Consider the following 6,432-nt stretch of genomic DNA (forward strand, 5'->3'; position numbering starts at 1 on the left):
TGAACAAAAAAAGTGAACCGTGAAATCACAGCACACTAAAAAAAAAAAAAAAGTGCACGAGGGTGCTTTGGTCCTCCTCCGAAGAGGAAGGGCCTCAATTTCCTGGACCCCTGGTGGCGCAAGGCTCCTGACAGGGGCAAGGACAACTCAGGTCCACCTACCCGAAGGCAGGCAGACCCCTCTCCTCAGGGACCATCAGGGGTAAGCAGGCCCATAGTAGAAAAACTGCTGTAGTCCATGGTAGGGGGAGGGGGGTATAGCAGTACGAGAGGTGAAAGCTGCTCACTTGCTGGGGCTTCCTCTGCTCTCAGCCTCCTCTGTGAGACTATCTTTCTATTGATTGAAAAGCATAGTACCTCATAGCACTGGGTCCCTTTCCTTGTTTCAGGTCCTCCACTCTCCCGGTCCATCTCCTGAAGGATTCCTCCAGGATACTTCCTCCACCGGTGGCCAGTTCCAGTGATCGTCTTGGCTCCCGTCATGTGACCTCTTCTCCGCCAATGGAAGCAGACTGTATGGGAAGACGCAGAGCCGCTCCTCCCGCGTGATACTTTCAAAAATAACAAAGTAATGTCCTGACATTATCCAAACTGGTAGAACGAGATCATCGCATGTCCTCCTGGGTGCTCACTGGCTTCTTTGTATCGCCGAGAACAAAAAGGACATTATTGTGGCAGAACTCATTGGAATATAATTTGCATTATTTGCACAGATGATATGATGAGAGATTTGGATCTTGTGCACTCAGGTGTGAAAACAATGTTCTGTTTTTATCAGTACAGATATGAATGCAGCTCCATGGGTTCTATGGGTCTGTCCACACAGCTGTGTGAAGATCAGGAAACGTGCGCTGTGTTCAGATCCATAAAAAATAGAAAAATCTGCCCCCGTGATTCTGCACATTTTATGCTGTACGCATTCGAACATTTGTGCTAATGTGCCCTAGCAATGAATGATGCTAGGTTGCAATAGCTGTCTGCAACGTAGCAACCAAAGGACAATGGTCGGCAACAGCTACCTGCATCCTAGCAACCAGAGGACACTAGATGGCAGAAGCAGCCTGTGTCTAAGCATATAAAAGGATGCCTGGCACCAATAGCCACCTACGTTATGCCATTGCCATCCAAAGGACACTTGGCGGCAAAAACTGCCTGCATCCTAGCAACCAAAGGATGCTAAGCGACAACAGCCACCTGCATCCTAGCAACCAGAGGACACTAGATGGCAGAAGCTGCCTGTGTCTAAGCAAAGGACACTTGGTGGCAGAAACCGCTTGTATCCTAGCAACCAAAGGACGCTAAGCGGCAACGGTCACCTGCATCCTGGCAACCAGAGGACACTAGGCGGCAATAGTCACCTACATCCTAGCAACCAAAAGGACACTAGGTTGCAGAAGCGGCCTGTATCCGCACAACCAATATATGCCAGGCAGCAATAGCCACCTGCATCCTGGCAACCAGAGGAGGCTAGGTGAAGCCGCCTGCATCCAGAGTAAACTAATATGCATTGCCCAGCAAAGTATTTCTTTACATTTTTGCCCAAGCACTTAAGTCAGGTTTCTGAACAGCTCCTACTCCCTCAGCTCGGCTTCCCTGAGCTTCCTGTCCAGTACAAGATCACAAAGGACAGAGCAGTCTCCAGCAGTGGCTCATCTGCTCGCTTAGAGAAGAGAAGATGGAGGAGGGGAATGGCTTCTCCTTGTGTCTGTGTGTTTGTAGAGACACACACAATGGTGGCTCCGTGGGAGCCTGCAAGGGAAACGGGGCACCCTAAAGCAGGATATCAGTGCTCAGGGGGCCAGCTGGTTCTGCAGGAAACTAAAACGTGTAAACATTAAGTTCCTATTCACACTTTATTGTCGCAGGATGCACGTCGCCGTGACACGTGTTCCCATGTGTTCAAGAGCACCTGTTTCCTGTGCGTCTCCATTGATTTCAATGAGGGGGCACATGTGCGACAAACGTGGGAAAGTATTGCATGTAGCAAATTCTGTGACATACATACCATGTATTTTTTTTTTCTCTGCGTTCATGTGCATTTATTACCTGTTCATGTGGTAAGAAAGCATGTTTGTTCAGCCATGTTTGGGGTGCCATTCACATCTAATGGTACTGCAAGCAGGTTGCAGGTTTTTTACGTGTACCATGCACAGACGCCAAGGCGTGTGTTTTTTCCCCATGCATGATGGACAGGGACTAAGGAGCAGCATCCATTGTAAGTGATTTGATCAACATTTAACTTTAATATCACTTCAAACTGGTAGACAAAGTCATTCCCTGAGCATGGACACATTCTTACCAAGAACTGGAATCCCCCCTTCTCCTCGGCCCCCCCAATCATGTTCAAACCCGCAGACAGAGTGTGAATTAAATTGGGCGCTCTGGGGAAATATCTCGGAATTAGAACAAGTTCATACAGCAGACCTATAGAGAGAGAAGACAATGACACAGAACATGTGGAGGTCTATCAGCAAGTAGATCATTTGTAGAAAAGCTGCATCAGTTCTATACAACGTAAACAAATGACAAATGCTGCAAAGTTTCCATTTCATTGTTAGTATCGGAAAGTCTCTTCACAATACATATAAAGCAAGGCAACAAAGGAGTATTTTGTGCTACACAGTGCAAGCAACTGGGAAATATCTGCAAAAGTCATGTTCAATATCAAAAACTTAAATTAAATGTATTTTATTGATTGTAAAAAGTGTCATTTGATTGCAGCGTACCTTTAAAAGGAGAACTATGAGGTGAGTGCTTTTCACTCACCTCATAGTTCTAGCCGAACTGTGACAATGAGACTGTCACAGGTCGGCTCAGTAGATCGGGAGGTGAGCGAACACATACCGGCGTTCGCTCACTTCTCGATCCTGTGACAGCTCCCTGCCGTGACAGGGGAGGGGCTGGATTCCCCCCTCCCCGATCCGCCAGCGCTGACTTGTCGGAACGGACGGGGGAGGGAGCAGGTACAGCTGGCTCTGCCTCTAGATAGGCAGAGCTACCTGTCACTCACGCAGCTGGGTGGATCCCGGCACAATTGTCGGGTTCCGCTTCAGCGTCTCAGTATACCGCGAGCTACAGCTCTCGGTATACGGAGCCTAGGGTGACGGGAGGACGCTAGTTTGTGTCCTCCCGTTACCCTAAGGAGAACTATGGGGAAAAGCCTTAACCCCATAGTTCTCCTTTAAAGTGACCTAAACTCAGGAGTTAAACCTCAAAAATCCAATCAAGTAACTTTAATTATTAAAAACAATGTATCTTATTTGTGTATCACTCGGCTGTAGATCCTCCAATCATCTCTGAATTGGTGCTGACACTGTCCTTCCTTCTGGAGGGGGGCTACATCTGTTCCTCATGGTCCCTGTGTGTGTTGTAAAGTAGTCACCTCTCCAAGCTCGCTCCCGGGATGGACTACAAATCAGTAAACTAAACATGAGATTGTAGTCCATCCTGGGAGTGAACTTGGTGCGGTGACTACTTTACAACACACAGGGACCATGGGGAACAGAAGTAGCCCCCCTCCAGAAGGAAGGACAGTGTCGGCACCAATTCAGAGATGATTGGAGGATCTGCAGCCGAGTGATACACAAATAAGATACATTGTTGTTAATAATTAAAGTTACTTGATTGGATTTTTGAGGTTTAACTCCTGAGTTTAGTGTCCCTTTAAATATTCCATGGCTTTCCCTTCTTTCCAAATGTTGACTTCTGGGGGAGAAGCAGGACTCAGAATAGTTAAACTGTCCATATACAAAATTAAACACCTTACACGGGGGCTGGATGAGAAAAAAACTCTATTCCCCGTCCATACTGAACAGGGTGGATGGTGGAATCCCCCTGCTGGCTATTGCAGCAACCACAGCCGTCAGAATACCTTGACAGTCACTTCTCCTGATTGGCGACAATTTTCGGCCCCGCATCCTTGGACAAAAGTCAAAATGAAAAGGGCAGTTTGTCCCATTTTTTTTCTTGTCCACCAAGGATGCAAGTAGCTCCTCGTGCCAAGCAGAGGGTGACATCATCATGCATTGCAGATGTCAGTGTCCTGTAGCCCATTACATACAGTTTTACGGTCAAAGCGGACAATATATACCTGCATTGATACCGTTTTGTGGATCCGATTGCACTACAGGAGGCCAGGGTTCCAGTTTGCCTATTCATGGTGCCATCTGTCGTCACTCATTGGAATTGCTATCTAATAATTTCCCCAATGGTGGTCCACAGCAACCAAGCAGGCATACAGGGCCATCGCTATAATGAGACAGGCTGAGGCCATTGCCTCAGGCAGCATTTTTTTGGGGGATGGCCGGGTAGTGGGAGGCAGGGGGTGGCCACAGTGTCCCAGGTTGCCAAGAGCTCACAACGCACAAGATGGAAATTGGCCTCAACTAAAAAAGTGGTTATTTGTTGCAACCTGTGCTCCCACCACAGAGATATTAAACCACTTCCTGTCCCTACAGGAAGTGAAATTATCCAGTGGGGGACACAGATTGCTGTAATAACCTGATAAGGGGTTCCATTCCTACCCCATGCTGTCCATAATATAAAGAAAAAAAGTTGGAGTTGGGCTTAACAACGTCTGACAGCAGGCCGATACAAGGAGTGCTTTGTGTGAAGGAGCAGTGAAACCCAACCATGGTGTAACACTACAAAGCAGGAGGCAAAGCCAATATGGCTGCCTTGTATACAATGATACATTAGATATAGAAGCTTTATTTTCACATATTGATAATGCTATATCTGGAAGCTTGAAGTGATCTTGCAGGTAAGTCAGGGAGCCATGTCGTATTTTGGCTGCAAAGGCAATTCTTCCAACTTGACCAATGTGGATATCGGAAAGTGGATGAGATGAGACCTTCACTCAGCATTTCCAGTTGAACAGGTTCAGCCTCTGTTAGCCATGAATACAGAATCTGCCGAGCTGGGGAGCATAAAGACTCATAGCTCCAGGCAGTCTTCTTTGTGTCCTTAGGTTTTTGTCTAACATCTGGCCCTTTTTGGTTAATTTGCCTCAAAAGACATTAATAACCTCAGGTAGAAAGACTAGAAACCTCAAAGAGCTTTATACTGATCCACCAGCTGGAGAACATATGCCTGATGTCAAGAATGACTCTCTACATCTCCAATTCCTTCGGCACAGATCTTAATGTTCCCTCAGTCCATGTAAAAGCAAGCGGAAGGTCGTGACCAGGATGGAGATGAAGCGCTCTATTCTGAATCTTCTTTCCAGGAAACCTGAACCAGAAGTCACCTCAGATAAAATGTAGAATATCTATGCATGGGAAGTACAGTATGTTCCAATGCAAGGCTCATGGCACAATGGTTCATGGAGTTGTATTTTGAAATGTTTCCTCAGACTACAGAAGAGAACTGGATCCAACCATATGCTACTCACTGGGCTTCTGGCCTCTGGATTTTTGGTAAACTCTTAATAATGTTTTCAGGAAAAAAATATCAGCTGAAGCATAATTGAGAAGATACTTTGTCTAGGGATGCACCGATACCTGTTTTTCGGTATCGAGTACTGATATACCGAGTACCGGTGCTTCCACTGGCAATCAGGAAGCCGGGCGTTGGGTAATCACATGTTATTTGGCCAGCTTGATTGGCTGGGAAACCGGCTTCCCAGCCCATCAGCATCGAGCCAGCTTCCCAGCCAATTAGGAAGCTGGGCGGCGAGTAATGACCAACCCATCAGCTTCCCGATTGGCCGGCTCCATGTTGTTTCGTTCAGCTTGATTGTGACTGGCCGGTAAACCAGCTTCCCATCCATTCAGCATCGAGGGGACTTCCCGGCCAATCAGGAAGCCGGGCGGCGAGTAATGACCTGCCTCCCAGTTATCTGATTGGCCGGGAAGCCGCCTCCATGCTCACCTACGGCACTGCCGGTTCAAGCAAAAATTCCTCTGATGTCAGAGAAGGTATCTGAGCATGTGGGCGAGTATGAGTACTCGCCCAAATACACGGTATCGGCACAGATACGGTTACTGGTATTGGTGCATCCCTACTTTTGTCCTGATTTTTTTTTTTAAACAGCAGTAATGACAGCCACTCCGATGTGTTTGAATCTATGAACCATGGAAAGCTCCACCTGGCCAGTGCAATATACAGAACAGTACAAAGGGGGTCCCCAGTGGACTTTTAAGCTAGCCAGCAAAAGAAAAATAACTAACCAACTTGTTTCAGCTACTCGGGTTAAAACCAGCTGTGCGTTACTCGCTTATATTTGCAAATATACCTTGAAACCACACTGCCGCGTCATGGTCGCAGATCAGAGTGGCCGCCATTGTTGGATTAGTGGATTTGGTGCAGACACACACCGGAAGTCTTCAGCTGCCTTGCAGTGACGACATCTGGGCTTCTGGTGTGGAAAGGGGAAAGGTCTGTTCCCAGGTGAACCTTCTCTCTGTGCATTGCTATATATCTTCACACTCGC

This window comes from Nanorana parkeri, unplaced genomic scaffold (genome assembly GCF_000935625.1).
Source record: "Nanorana parkeri isolate BGI_ZX_2015 unplaced genomic scaffold, ASM93562v1 scaffold479, whole genome shotgun sequence".
In the NCBI taxonomy this organism is placed as follows: Eukaryota; Metazoa; Chordata; class Amphibia; order Anura; family Dicroglossidae; genus Nanorana; species Nanorana parkeri.